Source organism: Haemaphysalis longicornis, unplaced genomic scaffold (genome assembly GCF_048455015.1).
Source record: "Haemaphysalis longicornis isolate Haplotype H1 unplaced genomic scaffold, Haemaphysalis longicornis Haplotype H1 scaffold_12, whole genome shotgun sequence".
Taxonomy (NCBI): Eukaryota; Metazoa; Arthropoda; class Arachnida; order Ixodida; family Ixodidae; genus Haemaphysalis; species Haemaphysalis longicornis.
Genome location: NW_027526225.1, coordinates 77,771,894 through 77,799,326, shown reverse-complemented (window position 1 = coordinate 77,799,326; position 27,433 = coordinate 77,771,894). Strand labels below are relative to the sequence as shown.

At 48.7% G+C, this 27,433-nt stretch overlaps 1 protein-coding gene across 3 annotated transcripts in view; it reads right to left on the bottom strand.

The window, feature by feature from the left end:
* The window catches only part of LOC144162826 (uncharacterized), a 136,573-nt gene that overhangs the window by 59,651 nt on the left and 49,489 nt on the right, over window positions 1-27,433 (bottom strand). For 2 of the 3 annotated variants that reach the window (XM_077693490.1, XM_077693492.1), the window contains exon 1: window positions 17,754-18,179. The exons of the other annotated variant lie outside the window; for it this stretch is intronic. The gene's annotated coding sequence lies outside the window, so the exon portion shown is untranslated. Of the gene's footprint in view, window positions 1-17,753; window positions 18,180-27,433 lie in introns of those variants that run through there. 3 annotated transcript variants of the gene reach the window in all.

Genomic DNA, 27,433 nt, shown 5'->3' with positions numbered 1-27,433 from the left:
ATATGGAATAACTTTCAAATTTAACGCTGCACGAATGACGCAATATCGGCAGCAGTAATGCATTAGAGGAAAACACTAAAGAATAATTGCTAGTTTGCTAACTGTACGTTAGCGTTCAATTGGTGCGATCAAACGGAACTAGAATCCGCCATAAAATCGCCCAGTCATGTCTCTTGGAGTTAGCTTGGTCGACGTTCGCCAATCGCACAAGCAAGATGTTGTGACGTCACAGAGACCTACAGACGTCACAGCATCATAGAGACCTGTGACGTCATAGAAACGCCTCAGCCATTTTATATGACGTCATAGAAAGCGGCTGAGGAGTAGCCAGAGCTTCATCTGTTTTCTTTATTACCTATATTATTGGTTTGAAGTTTGTGATATATTTTGCGCCATCATTTTCGGGACGCAGCAGTATTTTAATCAAACTAACTTGTATATTGCCTTCGCGGCCGTGTCAAACAGTGAGTCACGGAAATGGGGGCAGATTGGGGGAAGTTCATCGCCACAACTTGAAATGGCGATGATGACGGCAATTTAATCCCAAAAATTCATGGCCCAGAGACTGCTTGCGCGATTATTTGCGTCTTCTTTCCTGTTACGTTCGCATGTCGATATAACCGCCAAGGCTTGGAGTAAGGGCATAGTATCGGAATGCCTCCGTATTGACGTGTTCCTTTGATTGATTGATTGATTGATTGATTGATTGATTGATTGATTGATTGACTGATTGATTGATTGATTGATTGATTGATTGATTGATTGATTGATTGATTGATTGATTGATTGATTGATTGATTGATTGATTGATTGATTGATTGTAGGGTTTAACGCACCGACGCTACATAGGCGATGAGGCGCGCCGTAGTGGAGGGTTCCAGATTAATTTTGACCACTGGGGATACTTAACGTGCGCCGAAATCTCGAACACATGGGCATTTCCGCTGTTCGCCTCCATCTGAAAAGCAGCCACCGCGGCCGGGAATCGAACCCGCGTCCTTGGGCTCAGCTGCATACTGCAATACCTTAAGTGTTCACAAGTGCTGCACGCCGTCCGCACCGCCTCCTCACTAGTTAAACAGGGTTAACCAAAAGCGAGCAAAACCAACCCCCGCCGCAGTGCCCCGGTGGTATAATGCGGAAAGTGACCGTTCCCGCATGCACACGCTAACGGCGTGCACGCGCGCGCAACGCTCGGCGCGTTCGACTTTCCACCACTGCGGAGCAGACACAAAGAAACGGCGGCTGGGAAGGCGGCGGGGTTCTCGACGTATACACTGCAAGGGCCGCGTACCCGAACGCGTCACGTTTCGGCGTGACGAGCCCGTGTCGTGAGACGCGGGCTCACGCAGGGGTGGTGCAAGCACAACAAAACGCCTCGCCGATCGCTTTCTTTTTTAATGCTGACTCAGGGACAGAGCGCAGTCGTCGTCTTTTAAAGGTCTCTCCGTGTCCTTGTACGGGCGACGGAAAGGTTGGAAACGTCGGAGAGTATTTTGCCCAGAAACCACACGCCACGGGGTATTTCGCTCCGGTCAGTGTAGTTAGATGTGGTAGTGTAGTTAGAGAGACCCGCCGTCGTGGCTCAGTGGCTAAGGCGTTGTGCTGCCGAGCCCGAGGTCGCGGGCTCGATTCCCGGCCGCGGCGGCCGCTTTTCTGATGCATGCGACGAGAAGCGAAAATTCCCGTGTGTTCGAGATTTCGGTCCACGTTAAAGATCCCCAGGTAGTCGAAATTAATTCGGAGCTCTTTACTAGGCGCGCCTCGCCTGTGTGGCGTCGGCGTGTTAAACCTCATAATCAATCATCTAATGAAAGAGACAGATTAGACTTATAATCTGAGGAGAGCATGATTTCCCGTCGCCGTAAACGGATACGAAAAGCAAAAAAGAACGACAAATAAAAGATAACCAACACGAACACCTCATACTCAGAGTCCTTATCTTTTTCGTTATCTTCAGATAACAAAGAGCAACATTGCCTGGGGTAACAAAATATGAATTGATTACTGGTGGTATGTTTCGTGAGAATAGTGCTACCGTGTGGCGGAAACGGTCCTTCGCAGAAAAATTAGGTTCTGGAACGCCTGGTACAGTGCCCCGCCTCATTGCAGAGTTTTTCAAGAGGTTGTTCCGGTAGCGTGGGCCGGAGTAATCGCTTTGTGCCGAGGCAATCGGCACCCAATTAAGAAGGAACCGACGCTGGGTATTTCGCTCGTGACGAGACGCTCGTTATTTACATGGCAAACGGTTGAGAGAGCGAGTACACAAACGACAGGCACGGCTTTTAATATCGTCAGTATTTCCCTGATTTACGGGGTTTCCCCCCTATCCCCACCCGTGAACAAGTTCGTACGCATTAGAATCGTCCACGTGTGCACATCGAGGTGTATCAGAGAAGAAAAAAAATCCCGGGCCATCTCCACTAACGTGAAACCTGGGGCGGGGCGAAGCATGCAGTGTATAAGTGTATTCTTGGCGCCTTGGCGTTTTTGCCAACGGATATGAAACTGTTATGAAACGGATATGAAATGTACAGGTATACAGCTTTGCTGCAAAAGTCTCTTGCCTTTGAAGCACCAAGCTCTCTAGAGCGAGACTTTAAAAAATATATAATTTACGACGTCATAACATGGCGTATGTGCAAGCAGAATCTAGCTGTATTAATCTCTGAAGTGCGCCGTTTTTGAACGCGTTGCCGTTCCGTGTGATGGAACGACGGGACCAGACTGGACCGTTGGTACGAACGGCATTAGCTACAAATCTAAATGGAGTAGCAACAAATCCTTCGTTATAAATTATATCTGAAAAAAGCGCATCTGAAACGAAACACTGGCGTTCTGAAATAGGTGTCCCCAGTGGTGTTGATGCAGATTCATGTTCTGTTCCTTGTATATATGGTCGCTTTTAACACGGAAATGTTTTATTCCCGGATACACAAAGATTTCACTGACATCATATCCGTCACGGAAGTGACGCCAGTACAACGCAGCAAGCGTCCTGTAAAGGGTGCACCCCTGCACATAGGATCTTCCTGTGGGGAAGCAACCTTTAGAACTAAGGAATACGTTATACTTAGGGTTGTTCGTTTTCGGGTTTTATATTTTAACACGAATGTGTTTTTTGACGGTACACGCCAAGATTTTGATGATGTCATATCCATCACGGAAATGACGCCAGTACATCTTTACCGAAGCGACCCGCCAGCAGGACGTCGCTCCCCAAGCACCCCCACAACCCCCACAAGACAGCCGCCGACCCGCAAATCATGCTCAGCGTCATATTTCCCTGCACATTTCACTTTCGTGTTTTACCGATTCCTATGACAGAGAAATCAACCCCAGTTTTTTCAAAATAAAATTCAGTTGCTAGTGCGCTTCATTCTGTGTCTCTTCAGTCGTCTTCGTGTTTAAGTAGCGCTTTTTCAATCATGACCGTATACCAACAAGACCAACTGGCAGTTCTAAGGTGTCCCCGGTTCACCTAACAAGTATAATGACGTTTGATAATAACGGTAATGGAGGGATAGCTGTTGATTGATTTTTAACTAATTAGAGCTACTTCATTCTACTCATCACCAGCCTATCTACGCCCACTGCAGGACAAAGGCATCTTCCATTAATCTCCAATTACCCCGGTCCTGTGCTAACTGCGACCAATTTATCCCCGCAAACTTCTTGATCTCATCTGCCCATCCAACTTTCTGCCGCCCCCTGCAACGCTTGCCTTCTCTAGGGATCCACTCTGTTACACTTAATGACCAACGGTTATCTTGCCTTCGCATTACATGCCCTGCCCACGTCCATTTCTTCTCCTTAATTTCCACTAATGTCCTTAACACGCGTTCGTTCCCTGACCCACTCCGCTCTCTTCTTGTCCCTAAAAGTTACACCTATCATCTTCCGCTCCATTGCCCGCTGAGTCGTCCTCAATTTAAGTTGAACCCTCTTAGTGATCCTCCAAGTTTCTGCCCCGTAGGTGAGTACCGGTAAGATGCATGCAGCTGTCATACACTTTCTTCTTCAGGGACAATGGTAGGCTGCCATTCATTATCTGAGATTGTCTACCGTCTGCACTCCACCCCATTCTTATCCGTCTAATTACCTCTGCCTCATGGTTGTGATCCGGAGTCACAACTTGGCCTAAGTAGATATATATTCGCTTACCACTTCCACTGCCTCGCCAACTATCTCAAACCGCTGTGCTGTCCCGAGGTTATTGATCATTACATTGGTTTTCTGCATATTAATTTTCAGACCCACGGTTCTACTCTGTTTGTCCAGTGCGGAAAGCATGCTTTGCAATTCGTCCCCCGAGTTACTTAGCAAGGCAACGTCATCAGCAAATCTGATGCTACTGAGGTATTCTCCATTAACACTTACTCCCACCTGTTCCCAATCCATTCTACTTAATCGCACCAATCCTGACTATGACGATGCAATTGCGTTGCCCGCAGGTGCATCGTCATGGCGAGCGCTCGTCAGCGCGTTCCTCGCGGTGACCGCCGAGCGTCCCCGGAACGGGCAGTGGCTTTAGCGAAAAAAATAATAATAATAGCCGTCAAAAACCCCGCGAAGCGAGAAAGTGGCGAGCGCTCGTGAGCGCGTGCCTCGCTGCGACCGCCGAGTCCCCGGCTAGAGCAGTGGCTTTAGCAAAAAAGAAAAAAGAAGAAAATCTCCAGCGCTGCCGTCAAGCGCTACCGAGCATGTAACAAAAAACTCCAGCGCTAATGCTAAAGTTACGCTGTCATCAAGCGCTACCGCGCCCTTACAAAAACAACTCGTTAACCTTCCCTGTGTGTTGTATATACGTTAATGTTAACCTTCTCTCCTATCCCCCTATTTCTATGTACTCTTTCCTCCTTATTCCACCTCCCCTACACCAGCAGGCGTTCCGGTGTCCGCCCCTAGGTGAGACAATTTACGCCTGTTGGTGGACCTTCCCATTCCAATTATCAATAAATAAATACATACATACATAATGCTAAAGTCTAAAGTACACCCTGCTTGGGAGGGGTCATCACGGCCTTCGCATACTCTAGAGGCCATTATGGATAACTGGAGAAATGGCTACGAGTGTGCCAGTCCTTCCTGAGATGATTTGAAGGTTCCGCCACCGCTGCCTCGAGTCGATGACGAAGAGCTGGTAGAAGTGTACAATGCTAACCGGCCAACGCTCACCTACAACAGCTTCGCCATTCAAGTCTTTCGCGCGAACGCAAGCTTCCCTCACTTCCCTCAATTTATTTCCCTTTCTCCTTTATCTTTCTGTTGGCTCCTTCGCTTACGTCAGCCAATTTTTTTTTTTTTACTTTTTCCTCCCTCTTTTGCAACTTCTTTTCGGCACTGCCGCTTTTCTGCCGTTTTTATTTTGGCTTATCTTTGGCACGCTCTGCGCTTCCCTTCCCTCTTTCTATCCCATTTGTTATCAACCCTCGCGGGTCTTTTTTATTCTCTTTAGTCACACGTTTTTACTTCTTCCCGGCAAGCTACTCCTTTTTCCATATTTTCTAGTCTTGACAACTATTTATAAGTTGCTTTTTTCCTCATTTTCCCTTTTTTTTGCCTTCTGTAGAAGAATCACGGAGTGGTTGCAAACACCCATGGGGCTAGTGGCGGAGTAAGAGCTCGCCCCGGACAGACCCGCACCACGCTCAAAATTACCAGGCCGTTTAATGGCCCGTGACTCCTAATTTTTTTATTTTGCTTCCCTTCCTCCAAAGCGCATTTTAATCGCAGTAGCATTACACAGGACGCGCAAGAAGTCTTGGTCGCACCGCTCGCCCCGCCGGCGCCGTTGGTGTACCCCAAGGCGCTGTATTCTCTCCTACACTTTTTATATTCTTTTTCCGGGAGTTTCCGAGAAACGCGCGGTTTTGTTTCCTCTCCTCTTTCTTTTGGTCTTTCTTGCAAGCGTGAAATGCGGTGATTCCGCGCAGCTCGGTGTCCGCCGTAATAAGAGAGAGATAGGGCTCGGGGGTGTTGTGCAATCACTTTCATTGTTTGGTTGCGCAAAACGCCGTTACGGTTCGCCGCGAGGGGTTTGGCCGTGGTATTATGTAAAATGATGTTATGAAAAGTCCGAAGGCATGAGAAGAAAATTGCGTGCCGTAAACCTTGCTACGGCTCGGCGGCGAAACGGCTGCGCTTGTTCAGATCGTGTGAATAGAATATAGTAGAACGGAATGGAAAAACGCCCGGCGTTCGCGTCAAGGCCGCTGCTATACTTGTTGCACACTTTATTCCTCTAACCAGCGGGGATGCGCTAAGACCTTAGAAACTGTGCGACACCAAAGTTTTCGGCTTAGCGAACTAAACAAGCACCCGCGCTAAACAAGCAGTGACAGGGAGGGTGAAATGATTTAGTGTCTGCTGGCCTGTGGAGTATATCGTCCGTTGCCGGAGAAAAAAGAGCCGCCATGGTTTCGAACTGGACCTTCCACCTTCTGCTCAGCCAACGCCGCCTGTATTAACATTGCCTGACGCGTCGCGCGCTTTTCAATGGGAAGGGTAGGGACGCTTAGTTCAGGCACTTATACGCTGTGTGGCGCGTGCCGGCGGACATCTCGCCTTACGTCACTGCTCGCGAGTCGCGAACGCTGCACCCACTTCTACGACGTGTGTCTGTCAGCTTGCCTGTTGGGATTCAAGGGCCGTTTCACTAACATCTTAGCCGCGACGGGGCGCTAGTTCTGTGGCGCACTGGGGATCTCGTTCAACGTGTCGCTCGCTTCATACTTGCGTCATTTTTCCAAAGATAAAGAAGGAGGCGGACTGAAATAGTGTAAGAACATACTGATTGTCGGGTAGACATATAGCTAACAGAAAAACGATATTTTCGGATGGGGCAGCCATTAATTTACTGATATTTTTCTTTCTGGAGTATTTAGAGAAGAAAAAATTGCGTGCACGTTTTTTTTTGTTCAGGCGCTAACTTTTACGATTACTTTGCAATAATATCACGTGCTTGTAAACTTCAGAAAATTATAGGAAACAAAAGGATAAACAGCTGGGATCACGCCACGCTGTCCGGGCGCTTCTACAGTACAGTCCTCAATTTTAGAAGTGCGTACCGATGCGGAGTGCGAACAGCGGGGTCAAAACAATACCTAAATGCGGAGGGGATAGAGGTGGGATGCCCCACTCAGAAAATTTCAGGGCCTGTGATTCGAGTAGATAAGCGCGCAAAGCCGGCATCAGCCTGCGGCAGCGCAAGGGATTTTGCTTCGTGACAAAGGAAGTTTTATCAGTGACAGACCAAGACAGACAGGCATGGTGAAAAAAAAAAGAAGGCGTAGGAGCGCCGCCTCGGGAACACTAAACAAACTTTCACTATTTTGCATAGTTTCCGAGAAGCGGCGCTGGCTGGCGGACACGAAAGCACGCTGGAAGGCTACAGAGCGGGGAAGGGTAGGAGAGAGCAACAGGAGAGTGGCTGTTTGGCCATTTTTCGCTCACGCGTTAGACAATGTTTATACGGGCGGCGTTGGCTCAGCAGACCAATGTCACGTCATGAAAACGGACAAGTACCGATAACATATCTGAAGACTATAACCACGGCCTGCACACTCCCATGGCAGTTTTTTTTTCAGGGCGAAGCACCTTAGGACTGGGGCTGTTGGCATCTTCTGTCGTCGTCGTCGTAATCATCGTCTCTATTAGTCACTGTACTAAAACACCGGGAAACTCGTTTACGCATCGCGGTGGAGCGCTTCGAAACGCGCACTAAAAAACACCGGGACACTCGTTTACGCCTCGCGCTAGGGCGCTTCGTGCTTCAAAGACACGAGACTTTTACAGCAAAGCTGTAGAACTCTACCCCCCTCCCCCAAATGGTTTCATCTCCGTTGGCAAAAACGCCAAGGCGCCAAGGTACACCCATACGCTGCATGCTTCGCTCCTCACCTGGTTTCACGTTGGTGGAGATGGCCCGGGATTTCTTGCTGGAAGCAATACTAGTGGACTTAGCAAGGTATCCTGCTTGTGACCGAATTTCAGAGGACCGTCCCATACTTTGATTGACAAGATTTGATTTTTTAAAGCGCAGCTTTCTATGCCTCACTGACGGTGTTTTTCGTATCGGAAAACGCGCTTCAGGAAAGCCAACTTTACACAAGCGCCTTGGGAAAAAATGCTTCCAGTGGCTGGAAACAGATCTGGGTCCTTTGCGTTATGATGCCGACGTCTATTCGTTTACGCCATTCCGACACGGTCGAAGTAGTTTGGATTTTGGACTTCGACTCTGACTCAGGTTGCATGACAGAAAGAATCGCGTATCAACCATCTTTCTCTTTATATTAAAGGAGCTTGATGTTTTTTTTTTTTTTTTTTTTCCCCTACCGCCATCCTTTTCTAATAATGGGGTAATGGATGCCATTACATAGTTTCGTTTTAACCTTCAATGGGCGATTCTAGGACTGCAAAATCAATGCTTCGCATTTTAAAAACAAATACACCTGTTGCAAAATGACACCACGCTTCGGATCTTGCGCCTTCGGGCGAATGATTTAGGATATTTTAGAATGCAATAGCGGGATCATGATCCCCCCTACATCGGGAGAAACAATTGGAGTGTCATCCATACAAAAAAAATGGAGAAGAGTGAGTGAGTGAGTGAGTGAGTGAGTGAGTGAGTGAGTGAGTGAGTGAGTGAGTGAGTGAGTGAGTGAGTGAGTGAGTGAGTGAGTGAGTGAGTGAGTGAGTGAGTGAGTGAGTGAGTGAGTGAGTGAGTGAGTGAGTGAGTGAGTGAGTGAGTGAGTGAGTGAGTGAGTGAGTGAGTGAGTGAGTGTACAGAATATGCTTATTCGTGTCACCTCTACCGGCGTAAACAAGAACAAAGGTCACCGAACCTTGAAAATGAGATGGCTTTGAATGCGGTGGGCTTTTTCCGCATATTTCATACAAAGTTGAAAAGTTCTGAGGGTAAACGTGGTTCTAAAATCCATTTTACCACCTCAGATCAGTTTACTGCCGCCTGCAACTGTACGTCCATGATCCACAGGTCTAGTTCCGAATTTGGGGCATTCCCAATCGACTTAAGTTTGCTCAAATAGCCCCAATATTTTCTCGGTGACCTAAATGCGTTTAAACGCTACACTCAATTAGAAGCAACCTCGGTATTTATGGCTCTGTACACGTTCACCCCTTGTAACAAGCAACATGGCACTCAATAATTAAGTTTTGTTAAATCTAATTAGGTTGAACAGGATTAGGGGACCTGAAACAACCGCATGCAGCTCGTTTTATTCTGTCACCGGGCAGAAAGTAAGTAGAACACCCAATAAACGGAACTTCTGATAAATGGGGCCAATTTTAGACAGTTTTTCAATCGTTCATTCAAACGATATTTAGCCCCAGGGAGTCGTTAAGCCCTTGTCTCTACAGGCGCGCACGCAAACCGGCCTAGCAAAACGTAAACGCTCCCCGCTTGCGTGGCTTTGGTGTCACTGCAGGCACTTCCACCTCTCGCTCCGATTTTTATTCCACGTTGGACGACCACGCGCGTCTTATACTTTTAGACGCAAGGATCACGCTCGACCGACTTGTTCGACGGCATCGAGGCGATGTCTCTCCCCGTCCATGCATTCGGTGCCAGACGAACGAGTTGTTAGCTCTGCGCTGCCGCCATTTTGTTCCACTTGTTTGCTTTCGCCTGCTCCGAGTTAGGCCTCGTTGTCGTTTCTGCCACGGACAACGTCCGCCATTTTGTTCTTTTAGATTATCGTCATTGTCGTCTGCTACGACGTGTGCCTTCTTTTATCTCCCATCGTGTTCTGCCTCGTCTTGTGCCTGGGCTGGTCGCCATCCTTCCTCGTGTTTCGTCCGCGCCGCGTCCGGCTGCGGACGGCTCGTTCGGTGACTGGCTATGGCTCGGTGCGTGAGCGCGCAAGCCGCCGGCCCCGTTTGAATATTTACGCCCGGCGCGCTTGCGCGTGCCTTGTCCCCGCCGTGAATGCGAAATAGGGCCGGTCAGCGGGAGCGTGATAAACGCCTCGGCCGGGCGGCCCAACGACCGGCCCGATTGCCTGGCCGCCCGCCCAGACGACACGAGCCGAGCCGGACGCAGCCGCGCACGCCTCGGTTCGTGCCACCGCATACGCGTTGAGCGGAGCAGCCATGGGCGGCGTGTTTTACTGCGACCGTACGTCGAAAGTACCGTTCTCGGGCTGCGCTTGGAGTGTAAAAGTGTTGACAGTTGAGCCTACGCGCGTGCTCAGCGATTATGGTTCGCGCATCAGTCTCTTGTAACGAAGTTGACATTAGCCACTTTACACGTTTGCAACTTCCCTGGCGCCTCGCTTTCTGTCTACAGACACTGCATATAATGGGCCTTCGCGATTATCAGTGTCAATATTCCACGTTCAAAGCCAAAAAAGTCATCAAGGAACCAGCGCGTGTTTGCGGGCTACACATAGGACGGCCTCCATGCTGTTACTGTTGTCTTTGCAACTCGAATTTTCCTGCAATTCATCTAAGATTCAGATAGCATATCAGGCGCTTATATCAAAGTGGACAATGACGAGCAAAAACACGGGCGGAGGGATATGAATGGAAAGACGGACGGATAGATGCAGGGATGTATGTATGTGTATGTACATATGTATGTATGTATGTATGTATGTATGTATGTATGTATGTATGTATGTATGTATGTATGTATGTATGTATGTATGTATGTATGCATGCATGTATGCAGGTATGTATATATGTATGCGTGTATGTATGTATGTATGTATGTATGTATGTATGTATGTATGTATGTATGTATGTGTGTATGTATGTATGTATGTATGTATGTATGTTTGTTTGTATGTACGTGTATGTATGCATGTATGTATGTGTGTATGTATGTATGTATGGGTTTACGCATGTATGTATGCATGCATGTGCGTGTATGTATGTGTGTGTATGTATGTATGTATGTAAGTATGCATGCATGTATGGACGGATGAATGGGTAGGTGGACGGAGGATGGATGGGTGGATGGACGGGAGGTTACCGATTATAGGACAACCACCGGGTAATAGTATGAAGCCGATACGTCTGCCCGCCCCAACTTCATCAGCTCTACCACAAACTGAAGCGTAATAATGCTTCGGCTTCGACATCCTATTCGGCGCATAAATCCGCTGTGGCGGACAAAGAATTAGCGAGTAGGCCGCAGCATTTAACGGTGTGCTCTGCGTGTTCCAGCACGTTCGCTTCACCGCAACTTCGTCAAAAAAGGAGTAGAGTATTGTGAGAGTTGAAAGCGTCGGGTATTTTTTTTTTTTTTCGCCTCCGAACACTTCGCCAAAAGGGACAAACGTTGTGCACCCACGAGCGAGGTAACCGGATGAAATAAAGACACTTGAATGTGAGTCAGCGAATCCCGGACACGGTTCACGTCTCATGCAGGCACGTTTGTTTCGATGAGGCAACGGCAAAGCCAAGAGAGGGAGAGAGAAAAAAAAACGTAATGAAAGGTCTTCGGGAGCCGGAGAGAAGACAGGTTCGGACAGCCGGACAATCAAGAGCTGTCGGCTCTATAAATGGAACGGGGCGTGCAAAGGCTAGCTGTCGTGCTGAATGCTAACGGCCAGGACAAAGACGTAGCCGGAGCCGCGGCTGTGCGCGTATTTTGTTGCTTTAGCGAGCACGAACAAACGGACTCGCATAAGCGTGCGCGGCGTTTTCAGGGCGTGAGAGAGATGACCGATGATGGGAAGGTGGGCGCGTGAGCGATTGACTTGCTGCTACGCGTGGGAGGCCGTCCGCGCGAGGAAAATTAAAACTCAGACGGGCGGACGAAACCGATGTCTTGCGAGGGGAAAACTGGGCGATAACAATGAGGTGTGTAAAGTGGACAGCGGGGATTATAATTACGCTCGTTATGATACCATCAGACGGGCTGGGAAAAGAGGATGCGTCTGCAAATACGGGGGTCATCGGGTGAAGGATGAGGCGCAGGGAGCGGGCAATGTGAAACGAAAGAGCGGGGGCACAGAACGCGCCCTTGTGGCACACCCTCGCGGTGCACCGCGCAGTCCTGCAACTGCGTCTTCAATACCACAATGCGTTTCATCAGGACGTAGCTCTTGTCTGTGTCGTCCTTCGTTCTTTTTTCCCGCGCTGTAAGGTTTTTCTTTCGATGGAGTACCGACTACCCCAAACTTTCACGCTAGGCCAACATCGTTGAATTGCAACGACGTAGAATTCTTGGGCTCTGGTATTGAGCAAATCCACTTCAGTGTTCCAGCCGAACGCCAAATCAGTGTAAGAGAAGGTGAAGTGTGTACGCAATCGTTCGTGAATGGTCGCTATGATATCAAACCCGAATACACAAGGTAAGATGTACAGAGGCTGATAAGGTTGTGTACAAGCTTGAAAGAAAACGATCGTATCACGACTACGGGTGTCGCGTTTTTTGTGTGTCTGAACGAGTTTTGTGATTGCACTGGCAAGTGTACTTACAGTGGTACACAACACATTGTTTACACGGGAACGACACGCTTATCAGGCAAGGCGTAAATATATGATGGCTGCATAAGTCGTAAAGATGTCGCATAGATATATAACGCATGGGAGGCAGGCTTGCTAATGTACGATGCGAAGATAAAAGAGCCATTGGCAGTGCGCCAAAGAAGTTAGCTGCTCCTCGAGGCCTCCATTACGCAATAATGTCGTCCAGCTCGAGGTTGGAAGACAGGTACAACACAAGCGCGCACTTCACATGCAGACGACGTGAGCGATATAAACAGATAAGAGGACAATAATATCGGTAACGTGCAAACGCCGACGAAATGCGGAGGTTCTAAGGAGATAAGCAGCAAACTGCTGTGTCAACGCCACTAGGCACTAGATACGACAAAACAATGTTTCAGGCCAGGTTGCGCCATATCTGTCAGCTATGGACCTTTTCATCCGGAATGAGCCCGCACACTCGTTCCCCTTGCGCGTGCTCTGCGCGCTTATTTTAAAGACGATAGTCTTTCTTGGGCTAGTTAAACCCAGAAATTTTGGTCTGTCTGTATGTCTGCCTGTCTGTGACTCGATTCAGCCATCCAGCCAAAGTAAAAGCGCTATTGCGCAATAGTCTTATATACTCACAGCCAAATGTAAACGTCTAAGCCCGGTTTATATGTTCATACTTGTCAACTTTGTTGAACATGAACAAGACATTACGCAAATATAAGACATGAAATTAGTACACAAGGGACATTTACAGTGTTCCTTTGTTAAAAAATTCATGGATGCTTGGCTTTTCAATAGCAAATGATATTCTACATCTACTGCGGAAACCGCCGCCTGCCGTTGCCCGTGCCACCCCCTGGCGGCATATGAAAAATCACGCGGCAACTGCACCGAATGGTTCCACTAGCTAAGTTCCCCGTTCTGCTTGGAACGCCCGTGGAGCACGGCCACGTGGTTCTATAAACCTTGCAGTCGGCCGCCTCCATTCACGCACGTATCTGCCGTACTGCAGCGCCGGCATCGAGGAACCCGGCGTGTAGCAGTGGAACGCGGTAAATTCAAATCGCCTTGAGCAAACCTTTAATGTGTTTACCTTGGGATGAGTGCGACGCTACAGGAACAGCATGAAAGGTGAGCGGGAAAGCAAAGGGGGCGTTTCCTTGAAAAATGTCTACAAAGACCGTCGTCTTTTGACGATATTTGCAACGAAAGGAGCAGATACGCGGCCAAATTCTTTTTTCTGGACCTATCATCCGTTGTCACGCTTTATGTGTAATGGTAGGAAGCTCAAACAGGCCGGATCAGTTTCTAGTCACGGTCATAGACGAAGCTTCGGGAGCGGGACTTCGCGCCTGCGCAGTCGGGGAAGTTGACGTAGGCGGCCCCGCGCTGGCGCGCGGACCTCAGAGCTGTAGCGCATCGTGTGCGAAAAGGTGACGTCACGTGGCAAGTGTTAGTCCGTGCCTACGCACTTATAACAAATCTGAACAGCTGGCGGTTTATTTTTTTCGCGTTATTTGTTCTGCCTCCTCCATGCTGTCTTCTGACGCAGTCAACCTCAGTTGCTAGGTAGCACTTGTTTTTGTGTTGCTGTTCCATCCGTACTCTGCGTGTATTTTAAAAGGAAGTTCCCTACAATCTTTCGTATAAAATGTAGCCGTTACAGTTATATGTCAGCGTTTTCTTCAACTCCACTCATCGGCACTCTATCGCAACGATTTGCTACATCTTGCTGGCGAATGAATTTTTTGTATTCAGATAAGTGAAAGTAACTTACCCGTCTTCTCCCACAGCAGTCATCAATGATAAGAAATAAGTTACCGCGCAGTAAAAACTAACTTTAGGAATTGATTCTGAGGTCGCAAATAAAGCATCGTGCTTTTTTTTAAAATCTGTTCATATTTGATTTCGATGCACGCTTTCAAGGGCACTGGAGTCTATTCTAATTAGGAATTCACCAATTCGAAGCAGGACACAGTCAGTCCAGGTGTTTCGGCTGCGATAAGGGCCGTAATTTGTGAGTCGCGGCAAGCTGCACCTTGGTATGGCCGAGAAGAAACTAAAAGTAAACAGCGTGTAATCTTTGCTTGAAACCGAAGAAAACCGGCGAGAGCAACGGAGCGGAAAAGCTTGCGCCACAAGTCGTTTAGCTTTCACGTCGCACGCATCGGTAGACTTCTAACACTGAAATAAGCCTCCGCGAAGGTACACCAGCTCCTATTTACTGCTTGTGTCGTCCGCTAGACAGCGTAAATGGCACTTGCGTCATAAACTGGTCTACTACAGCGGACCGACTTTTGAACTTGGCTACATCTTCTTAGCCGACTCTGCTGCTGTAGTGTACACCTGCTTGCCTTAGAAACTCGTCTGCTTAGGCGTATTGAATTTGGCGCCTGGCTACGGATTCGAAGTCTTCTTCACCGTCTCTCCTACTCTGTTGTTGTACGCGTGCTTGCCTTCTAAACTCGTCTGCTTCAGCACTTAGCTACGGCTTCGACATCTTCTTCACCGCCACCCGTGCTGTAGTGTAGACCTGATTGCCTTCAAAACTTGTCTGCTTAGGCGCATTGAATTTGGCACTTGGATACGGATTCGAAGTCTTCTTCACGCCCTCTACTGCTGTGTTGTAGACGTGCTTGCCTTCTAACCTCGTCTGCTTCAGCATATCGACATTTGCACTTGGCTACGGCTTCGGCATCTTCTTCACCGCAACCCCTGCTGGCAGAGCGGAAGCTCGCGCGAGCTGGTGATACATAACATTGGAGGGAAGCACAAACGAACACGGGGACAATGTTTTTGTTCTCTTCTCTTGTCTCCGTGTTAGTTTGCGCTTCACACCAATGCACTCCTGCTGTGTTGCAGACGTGCTTGCTTTCTAAACTCGTTGATTTTGGCAATTGTCTACGGCTTCGATACCTCCGCCACGTCTCCTGCTGTGCTGTAAACGCGCTTGCCTTTAGACTCGCCTGCTTCAGCGTATAGCCTTGATTACTCGGCTACAGCTTCATCTCCTTCATCGCATCGCACGCTGTGTTGTAGACGTGCTTGCCTTCTACACTCGTCTGCTACAGCGTGCCGACTTGACAACTTGGCTACGACTTCGACACCTTCTCCGCATCGTCTGCTGCGCCGTAGACGCGCTTGCTTTATAAAATCGTCTGGTAGTGGGGACCGACTTTGGCTACGGCTTCGACATCTTCATCGCCACGTCGTCGGCTGCGCCGTACACGCGTGGGGAATCACGCGCTAAAAGCTTACACATTGGGTTCAAGATCAGACGCGCAGACAAGGCGGACTGTTTGTCATTGCGGCGAGGCAGCGGTGCGTAGGAGATCGTAAAACAGGATATATCTCCGCGCCAACTAGCAGAAGCAAAGGACAGGTAAAACAGAAAATAAAGATGGCGGCGACCTCTCCTCTGTCCCGGATTTCGCAAACGTGCTGCAGCGGTCATGATCAAGCGGCCAATCGCGTTGACACCGAAACAACAGCACGAAATAAAGAGACCCTCTTAGGCGCGATCGTATATGTGCGCGCATACTAACGAGGGTGGCCGAGGTTTTCGCGTCAAGGACGCGTGTCGCCAGCGGCCAATAGAGGACGCCGGAAATCGGTGACGTCAGGTACGAAGGGCAAGAAAGCGTCTTTCTCGCAATTTGTCCCGCGGCTATTGGGAACCCAAAAAAAGAAACGACGAGGAAATAGAAGGCACTGAAACGGAGGTCAGTAATCAGGAAAGGGAATCGAAGCAAGCCTCGCTTTGAACCGACACTGCGAGCTACTAAAGAAGAAGTTTAGGGCTTTTCAAGCCTGCTTTTTTCGTGTCAGATAGCCTTCGAAGTAGCGAAAAAAATGACGTCGCTGTGGTTGTCCCTTTTACTAATGCATTTACAGCAGTTAAGAAAGTGACGTTCGTACCCGAGTGGTCGTTAGTAAGAACCACAGATGGCTTTATGTAGTGGATTGAGGAGATAATGAACTTCAGAACTAACAGTAACTCTCAAAATAGACGGAGCATTTAACAGTTGTTTAGGGTGAGGGGATCGCAAAAAGCTGCTCAGGGTGCTTTTATATGAACACGAAATATTTCATTAAGTTCCACCTCACTGAATGGTGACATTCTCGAATACTTGAATATTTTGTGATTAGTTATAGCATCTAAAACCCTCAACTGCGGTGTATAAGATATCCTGTCTACCACGAAAACATAAAGGACTCCACAAGGCATGTAAAGTCAATATAACTCCGTGAGACACGTGACAAGTGGATGATCGCGCAAAATCAGAGTAGTGGCCATCACGCAAAACGTTTCAGGTCAATTAAGTAAAATTTGAAGAAAGAATTTCTATATTTCATGCGTAACAAGATGGTCACTCTGTCATATAGGAAGAATTTTATGCAACACGCTTTGGGGTTGATTTCTCCATTTGTACGAGAAGTATAATCAGACGTGCATTTAGAAATACGATGAGATTAATATTTTGTGTCAAGACGTAAACGTACATATTGTCACTGATACGACCTACATCGGACAAACGTAAGAGCGGTCAAACCCGTCACCTGTATCCAGCAATTGTCATCACAATCGTTCTATGTATCGTTCATTTGCGATCAGTTCGTCCTATTTTTCCTTGGGCTGAGTCAATTGTTTCTTTCGGTGGTTGAACCTCTGCCTTCTTAATTGGTATTTATCTTGATTTCAGCGTTTACCAGCAGATAAGGCAAGCGCATCGTACTACACGTCCATTCTTTGCACACATCTAGACGCACCTTTTAAACTGGGGATGTAGTCACCATTACGCACAAATTTCACATTTCGTATACAGCGCTAAGACTTGGCCAAACAAATTCTATAACTTGTTTATAAAGGCATAACAACAAATCTTCATCGCATCCTTGTAAAATGACTGTTGGCAAACGTCTCTCAAGGAATCAAGAAATAACCTTGCATGGCTAATGACTTTTTTATGCAATTCCAGATTTTGGCTCAAATTCAACGCGGCCAAAAAGATCCCTCTCTTTGCGCAAAAGGCCGTGCGATGTGCTAGACCCCCCCACTCCTCCTGGCCCCTCGCTTGAACCACGTCTGGGACTATCTATTGCAAGTAGTTAAAACAACGACGATTGCTAATCCTGGAATAAGAACTCCCTCGGGTTAGTCTCTTAAACTGTAGGTCCTTGAGTTTGAAGGCCGCGCATCGTATCTTGCGTAACCTTTTGAAATAGTTAAAAAAAGGGCCTGACTGAATTTTCCTCTATCTGCTCCAAATTCGCGATCAACAGATGCGTAAGCGTCCACCAACCTGTAGGTTCAGCTTCTTCAGGTATCCAAACGCCGCTGCGGAACGCCACTAAACCAATACGTTGTCCCGTCAAATCCTCCTTCTTCCTCGAACCACAACTACGGTCATCACAACACAAGCACAGTTCACACCAGACGAACTTTCAATAGTCTCACTGCTCGAAGACAGCTTGAGGAGGAGGCCGTTGAGAAGAACCGTATTTCCCCGACACGAAGTCAACAACGAGTCCGAAGAAGACGCGGCCGACGCATGGGAACACCTAGAAGCGAGTTCACCGTCCTAAACGGGAGTCCTTCTTGAACGTTTAGGAAACCGCTAGACGCCTAAAGCTCCCGGCGTCTCGACGAAGCCGTCAGCTTCCCGAATCAAAGCGTCGCACGCATGCAAACGCGCGGCTTGCCGAGAATCGTCTGCTAGCGCGCCTGCCCTATCCGTCTGCTCGAAAACCGGGAGAGAAGGCGCCGCCAGAGGGCAGAGAACGCGCGCGCGCGCGCAGGGTTGCCAGACCAGAAGCGCGAAACGTCCGAAATTGGTGTCACCTTATCGCGCTTGCAAATCGCGACGCGCCGAACGCGAAGCCCAACCCGTTTTCTTCGTTAGTGAAGCTTATTCGTCGTGCGCGCATAGCCATTATTCTGCCGGGGACATCACCTCGAAGCCTTCGCTCTACCGACACGCAAAAAACATTAAAAAGTACCTTCACAAAGAACAGCGGTGAAAGGAAGAAGGTAGGGCGACTCTGACGTCGCGTGTAAGAAGCGGCAACAGTACAAAAACATTAAACGGGAGTAATCGTGCCGAAGCGAGCGGCTTTGAAACTGGAACCCGTCGCAAAGCGGACCAAGAAGGAAAGAGAGCGCACGGCAGCTGCGATCGAAGCGAGTTTCGTCCCGAAAGTTGAACTTGATACAGTTTTGCCGGGATCGCGGCGTACAGAAGGGAGGGATCAAAGGCCGAGTAACCTGTCACGTCCGCTGTGCGCCGGCAGGTAAGAAGAAACAAGAAGCATGTGTGTGTGGTCTGCGTATATGTGGACTCTGCGGCGCGCAGTATATACGATGGCCGAGCAGCGTAAGATTCGGGTCGGCTCGACGCCAGAGCCGATGGCCCCAAACGATTGTGTCCGAGCCCTACCTTGCGCGCTGACGCGGGAAGAAAAAATAAGCGTGGAATGAAGGGCAGTCATCTTTGGATCTCCGAGTTTGGTTTGCCCAGCGAAGGGGCTCCTCCACCGCTTGAATTTCGATCGGGAACGCGGCGTTTCGTTCGGGAAGGGGAGAGCGGAGGAGAGGCCGTGCGCGGGCGTTGCGTGCGAGTTTTCGTTCCGTTTGATGCGGCTTTGGCGCGAGCCGGACGCTGTGGAGCCGGTTTTTGTTTTGGTGGTCCGGTAGCCTTTGAGAGGCTTTGTGGGTCTCGTGCGATGCTGTCCTTGCTTCCCCGGTGGCTAATTTGTTGGCGCGGGGGAAGTTGCAGGGTGGCCCGGCCGGAGAACGACGAGGTGAGGTTCACGGCACATTTTGCTGGTGTCCGATAAGCGGCTTCGCATGCGACGGATCCGTGTCGATCCCAACGATGTTCTATCCCGGCGGTTTAGCATCGCATTAAAAAATAAAAGGGAGGAGCAGAGTGTGAGGTACAGTTCCTCCCGTTATAAAAAAAAAGGGGGGTTTGCGGTAAATGGGGTTCCAAACACAGGAAATTTGCTTCGTTCCAAGCGGCGCTTTGTTAGAAGCGGTGATGATTGGCTCTCCGTCAGTGAAGGAGAGCCAGCCGTGAAGGAAAGCCAAGAGCTAAGCGAAAGAGAGCCAAGTTTTTTGCGGTTTCAGTAGCAGAAAACTTCGCTGGGACTGGAACCGGAAAAAACTTGAAACAAAGCCAGAATTCGAATAAATTAGCTTTTTCATTATCTGGATAGGTTACTGGGCTTGACAGCAATGAACGCCCTATTGTTGTACGCACTGCCGGGTATATAACTTACCTCAGTCCAGCTCAACACCGGATGGTAGCTAGCAAAACACAACTCTCAACATCATTTTCTTGCTTTAGAAAACATTAAGCCAGATACTGAGCGCCTCATCGCAGGGCTTATCGGTTTTATCACATGGCGTGAAGACAACTAAGAAGGCGACTCAAAAGTCAAGCTCAACGCTGTGCCTGTTTTCTTTATTTGTTCGTCTACGTCATACTGTCGAACTTCCCAACGATGCATATTTAATAATGATAGAGTTCCTAAGAATGTATATTAGCGATACATCCTTATAAACTTGCTTAACTCGGCCCTGCAGGTGTGACTGAAAAAGCAAATTGTAGTTGGGGTATGATGCCTCGTCTCTACAGGCTACAAGGAACGCTATAGTTGAAGGGCTACGAACTTATTTAATAAGGCCTCCCCCTTGGGAGCCCTAAAAGCTCACGGAAGTTTCATACACGCGGGGATTTTTTTGTATCTAACTCCCCCCACTGCCCCTAGAATGTATTCTCAGCAAAGCACTTGTGTATAGCAGTGAAGCCGGACTACGTACCTTGGATCCGGACTGCTTATAAGGCACCTGAAAGATTGTCTTCCCAACAATCCATGTGCGTAGTAGTGAATACGGCTTTACGGGGGCTCAATGTATGAGAAAGCGGTCTGAGCATGTATTGAAGCGAACGCTTCCTTAGTGGTACCGAAGGCGACCAGTCAAGGAACTAATGCATTTCCCCATAGACCAGTTGGTCGACTGAAAAGGTCTGGTGAGATCTCTGGACACACTGCGCGTGCGTGAGACCGGGCTTCCATTGTGTCAAAAACGGTCACTTGGAAATCGCGAAAAAGGAACGGTTTCAGATGAGACACTGTACACATCGATCATGAAGAATGAGTGCAATAGGATACCTGTATCTCATAAACCGCGTATCGGTATACATTTATATTGATCGTAGGTGTTTTTACTTGCGGCTCAAAAAATCGTCGCACGGGTTCGTTCTTCGCTTCCGATTCGGGCCTTCGAAGGTCGGACGATCGATTGGAGGCACTTTCAGCGAAGGTTGGGCGCACTTGTAGCTTTCGCGCATCTCTCAACTTTCTCTAGGAGGGTATGGCAAATTCTTTCCACTGTTCCCATTTGAGACTGTCCGCAAATATTTCTGGCGCGCTGTTTTCCAAACGACGACAGTTCGCTACGCGAACACCTTTTAAGTGACCGGAGTGTTGAGCGGCTGCTTCGACAGCGTATTTGTTGTGGCACCTTCCGTCCTCTGCTGCTATGGCAGTCATTTTGGCGTTACCATTACAGGCGAGTGGCGCATTAAAAACCTTTGATGTCCAAAACATTAATTTTTTACCAAATGTTTTGAAAACATTTATATTATCTAAATGGATTTCCGACATCACAAATATGAAATCAGAAAAAAAATGGTTTATTAGGACGGACACAATGGCCCACTGGGCACTGGAAAACACTGAGCCCTGGCTGCCCATAAATCACTTGAACAAGACAGCTACCTTGATAAGCATGATTTACGGTTCAAGTGAAGACAATGACCTAAAGTTCGTATTGCTATGACTAGTAATAACGACGAAATTGCACAATTTCGCTTAAATGTGTGGCGGGTCCTTCACTGGACTCAGCCAGAAGGCGACACCTGAGAGGCACAGGCCTTCATCCTGGAAGACCCCCGACCTCCACCGGTGGCTATGGAGACCGCACCACCGCTCCCTTCTTGCCTTCCTTCGAGAGGCAAGTGCCCTTATCTACCTGTAAATAGGTTATTTTTATGCCAACGGGAATACTATCGCAAAAAATGTCACTACCCCAATGCGCCCCAGGGCTCGATGCGAGTTGGCACGCATAAACAAGACTTTTTTTTGGCACACAAAAGTACGTGCTTCTCTCTCCTTATAATTTTTGAAGGTCCTGTAACTTTTGTCTGTCAACAGATGGTGTTAAATGCCGAAAAAAAAATCCCCGAGTGCGAGAGGGAAAAAAAATATTTCTTGAGTTGTTGCTCCGGAGAAACTTTGGACATCAAAGCATAAACGAGTGCCCTAGCAGGTCGACGCCCCGAGGTGTTTCAAGCTGGCGACGCCGTCTTTGCTGCTGTGTCGAGGAGCGAGACCTCCTACACGTGAGGATTGCGAGCTAGCAGCGACGAAGCCAGATTCGGGCCTTCTTCCTTCTCCAACTGCTCCTCGTATGGCTTCCTTCTCCGAGAGCGCGCCAACCTTTTCGAAGGCTAGAAAGCCAGGTCAGGTCAGATCAGGTCAGGTCAGGTAAGCTTTATTAACGGGAGAGTATACTAGTAGGCTTATGGAGCTATTTTCCGCGGGTTCTAGCCTCCCGATATCAACCGTGCCCGTGAATCGTCTGTCAAAGGACGTCACCGCTAGCCGGAGACGGCGACGGCGCAGCCAGCGAGCGCCCGCTTGAAGCTAGACTCGGGAGCACTGACTGGATTTCAGAAAAGAGGAGACGCTTCAATAGACTCGCCGACAGCGATACCACGGCCACGGTCGTTCGATCGAGCGGCCGTGCGACGGCGAAAACAAAACGGGTGCGGCTTAACTCAGCTAATCTTGCGTATGTAAAGCAAAAGCTTGGCTTAGTCTAGTTGAGTCTTGGTTTCGCTTGGTTAACCTTTGATATAGCTGTATTGCCCATCACGTCTCAAAGCCGTTCGGTCCCGTGCAACGCTCACAGGAGGAGGCCCGGCGAATGCGGCGTTCATTCACGGCGAACGCGCCGTTCCTCTTCGCCGGGAGCGAGACGAGTCACGTAGCCCGAGACGACCCAGCGGGTCATTCGTGGGAGGCTGCGGGGGTGGTCGGCTGCCGATGATTTGATCGGCCGCAGCGGCGGCGTCGGCCGCCGATTGTGCTGCGCAGAACGACTGAAAACGGGCCTTGTGCGCAGCGCCGACAGCGGGCCCGGCGAATCACGCGATGCGCTTCGATGAGTGCGTCGCTGGGGGTGTGTCTCCGGTCCAAAGGTTAACTTCCGCATCCACCGCGAAGCCGCTGGACGAAAGTAGTAAAGCTTTGCTTTAAAAGGAAGTATACGTGATGTCAGCAAGTACCGTGCTTGTTCAGTGAGGTTCGTTCTCCCTTGTCGCCGTCTAACGTTGGTGAGCAGACACGGTGGCCAGCCAAGAATTCGGACGCCTCAATACGCCACTAGCTTCCCCCGCAGAAGCGGATGCCGGCGCCAACATTGCGACTCCTACGTTCCGAAATTGGCCAGAATTTGGACTACCGAAAACGAATGGAAGGTCTAGATTGTGAACAGAAAGGAACGAAATTGTGTCCTAATTATAAGCATTGTGCTCAGTAAATAGTAAGCAGCGCATAATTACGCGGACATTGAGTAACCCCACCCAGTCGCTCGCTTTCTCGCCCACATCATCCAAGCGACACAAACGTTCTACAGTACTTGTCTCTTTTCGTCAATGGTTGCCTAAAAAATGGCGGAAGCTAACCGTAACGCGTAAGACTTGAAGGTAGCGAAGCTGTACGCAGCCTTGACGACCATTACGACGGTTTAAGCCCACGATTGCAGCCGATCTGCTTCTTCTTCGCTATCCCATCATTGTTTCTAAAATGGTGCAGATGAAGCAAATCGAAGCAGAACGAACTAACGGAACGGTCATACTCAAACTAGGCGCTCGCAGGTGCATCGTGTACCCTATCAAGTGTTCTCTGTCGAGCCGGTGGCGTGATTCATTTCCCCAAAGTCACAGCCAGGTGTGTAAGCCGTTTGACTCTCGGGTACTAACTCACGGTCGTAGCCGAGTGGGTAAGGATACTGACCTCAACTCCGTTGATCTAGCAGACACAGGCTCGAATCCTGCCGGCGCCGATGATTTCTTTTCTTACTGTTATACTGAGTATTGTGAAACTCCAGAATCAAGGAATTTCTAACCAGCTTTGCTGTTAAAACGTTGATTCCTTGGAGAATGGTGTCGACCCCTTCCGGCCATACGGCGGCCAGAGCCCGCGCGCCTTCAAGGCGTGCTCCGCAAGCATGATGATTTATTGAAGTGGCTAAGCAAGCCGGCCTTTAATTGCTTATTACTAGTGCTATGGCTCTGCGCGTGGTTATTGGGCGGGGTTTGGGGCGTCAAGCTCACCCGATGTACGTGAGAGGAGAAGGAATATTCCGAAACATTTGGGTGTTTCTGAGTACGTGTCTCGAAAGGTGCGATGGGGCTGGGTAGGGTGTGGCAAAGCGTTGAAGTGAAACCTGCCGAATGCGCCGAGTGCCACGGTATAAAAAACACGGGCGCATTTCTAATGTTAGGCAATATTCCGGTTGGTGAGCAGCCTGTCCCTGCCCCTCCCGCTGTTGACTGACTCAATGGTCTTCACCGAGGTCAGTCCGGTTGCGACAAACCCAGAAATAGCATCTCCGTAAGCTGCCTTTAGATCCGGGTAATGGCTTTCACCATTAAAAATAAATAAGTTCGGCATTGCGTTAGAAGCATTGCGTCACGAAATACACGGCTCGTCACCAGCAACCAGAAATAATAGACCGACACCACAGAAGAGCAGGAAGTTGATTCTGAGGAGGACACTACGTGATGATACCGCTATTCTATCCACCGTATAATTTTGGCTGTGTCTAGAATTCCACCCGACGGTACTATAAGCACTCCACTAAAGTGACGTCCACCGGTGTTTCAAAAAAAGAAATATACCGTGCCTGGCTCTCCTTAACCTAACCTAATGCCTACTACAGAAAGCAATCATTCAAAGCACTGAGTACTAATCTAAGCTATGGAAACTATAATTCAAATGAAGATCATCTTATAAAGGAGGCCAGAGCCGAGCTCGTGGTTTCTTCTGGCACCAACACCACCGCCGCCCTTGGTATCGGTAAACCGACACGGAATTTCTACACCGGAAAGGCAGACGCTGTGCACTGCGGCAACCTAGTATTAGAAGTTGGCTTGTCGTAGGGCGGCACTACAGCAATGGCTGCGTCGCTGAGCTGTAGCGCCGTCGAACGGCGGTCTAGACACCGCCTATAATTTAACCGGGGGTGGGGGGGTGGGGTGGGGGAGAATTTCGGTTTATTGAAAGACTAAAAAATTATGCAGAAATTCATATAATTATCTACTAATGCGTAGCATTCTTATGCCGCCTGTCTTGAGTGTGAGTTTTCTCCAGCCAATTTTTTTTCTAAATCCTGTCGGACCAATTATCACCAGTTAAGCTATTATAACGATTACTGGTGAGACTTTCGCGAAATCTTCATTATTGTGGAAATGCACGGCGTTACACGGTTGGCCATTTTCCGTAATTATTTTATATTTTTCTTAGATTTAGTTTTTCAAAATCTCGTGCGACCATCTATAGCCCTTTTTCCTTATTCTTTCATATTTATGTTATTTCTTAGTTTCTCAAAATTTCGTGCGACCAGTTATCTCCATTTCTGCCATTATAGCGATTACAGGTGGAACTTCCGCGATATCTGTATTTTTGTTGAAATGCAGGGCGTTACACGGTCCTGGCTGTGCGGGTAATCGGTAAAGAATGCTACGAACTAAAAAAGACCTGCACTAACCTCAACACGCTGGTATCTACATGCTCAAAACATTTCGTTGAAAACTCGGGCCCCATGAAAAGGTTAAAAGCTGGCCTGGAGACGAAACATTGGCTTTAAAAAGCATGGTGCCACCCAAGACGTCTCTTTGCAGCGAAATTTCCGCATCTGTCTACTGTGTCACAGGGGAGTGGTCTTATGCACTTATCAGCACAACAGGGACTCTTTTTTTTTTTACTGCTGCAGGAATAATTTGACTTCGTAGAATTATTCCTGTTTTTATGCCTTGCAAATTATGTTATAGTAGAGTTTATAGGGGCTGCCTGACTCAGTCTGTCGTGGGGGAATGTAACCACCTTTGCATGAGGTGGGCAGCAAACGTACTGATAATCACTCATTTCTCGCTGTTTATCCTTGTTCCGTGCGCATGAAACCTCAAAACATACATTTTAGGAACCTCTATTGTTTAAAAAATATGTTTTGGGATGTTTCACGCACCAAAGCACAACGCCTTATAGCCTCCAAGCCATTGCGGTGGTAACGGCCACTTTTGGTGCATTTTGAACATTAATACGCAGTGATTATTTCCGTGTGGCGTAACACAGATTTCATCCCATTGCTTAAGGTACTGCAATTTTGAAAGTCAAAAACACGTTTAATGAAACGGGGGCCGTTAAAGACAAGCCTACAGGCATTGTGCGGCAGTCGAGTCGAATACAAGGCAGCTCTAATAACTATGCTTTGCAGTTTTAAGCCCTTCTCTAAAAAATAGAGAATACGTTATTTTGTCCCCACCTTTTGTCCCATATTTCCGCCATTTAGGGGTTGCAAAGACGGAAGGAAAAGCCCCAAGCGTAACGCCGACTGAGCAGGTCGTTACGGAAACTCCTTACATCACCGTTTTTCCGAAATCGACTTCCCATCGGAGGATACGCCGTAAAGGCAATTAACTTGGGAGCGGACATGAAACCTATCAAAAATAAAAAAAGGAAAGAATACGCTCAATTTAAGGCTCTCGTTCGGGCAATACTTCTTTTATGCCCGACCGGCTGACTGAATACAAAGCGATCGCCTCGGGGAAGACGGCACAAGGAAAAAGGGACGTTTACGAATAATAGGTATACGCGTCCGAAAGGGGGAGATGATAAATTGGAGGGCGAATAAGAGAAAGAAAAAAAAAAACTGCTGATGACTGCTCTGAATCCGCCTGTGGGTAGATGTAGAGTGTAGAGTACTAAGCAGGGGATTTCGCGCGAATAAGCAGGAGGGGCCCTAAAGGCTGATCGGGTTACATCTCTGCCGTGTGCCATCCTAAAAACAAAGAGATTCAGGGGTGAGCGAGAAAGCATAAAACGTATACACGCCCGAAGAACTTGGCGCTAAAGCCGTACAGTACAAAAGTCAAACGCAGAAAGAACACGCAAAAGAAAATCCTCCCGCGATAGGGATCAATTGGAGCACACGTATAGCAGACGAACCGATCGTCTGCGGTCTCGGAGCAGACGATTGTCGGAGTGAGACGCCACGCGCGCCAGGAGGAAACGTCTGACAGACGACACCAAACTGCCAATCAGGTCGCGCGTGCGCGCCTACGTCACGCCGCTCGCTCGTGCTTTTCCTCCGGCTAAGGCCCCAGCGGGGAACGCATGAAAACATCCAGCGTCAAAGACAAGAGCGCTCTAAAAAATCCCCTAATTTGCGCCAGCGGGAACCGGACGGAGCCTCGGCGACGGAGCATTACCGCGCCGGGCTCAACGTGGCCTGGTGAACTTGAGAGCACGAAATAATAAATTGCGCCGCGGCATGGCGGCGCAGGAGCTCAAAAGAAGGACGGTCGTCTGCGACGGGCCTGCCATAGCAGACGATATTACCGGGAGATGTTACGCAACGTCTGCAATCAGCTTAGGCGCAGCGCAGGGTGCTTTATTAAGACGGCGTCGAAGGCGTCAAGCAATTATATTTGACCGTAATAAGACGCAGCGGGTCAAGGGCAGGGTCCTTCTATTACCTGTAAACGTCTTCAGGCGATGTTACGTAGCAAAATGTAAGCACAGACGCGAGCGGTGGCACATGTTGACTAATTCGAACGTTGTTGTTGCGAAACTAGAAAAGCAACGCGCCCCTTACATTCGGCAATGCTGCTGTTGCTTCATCCCTCGT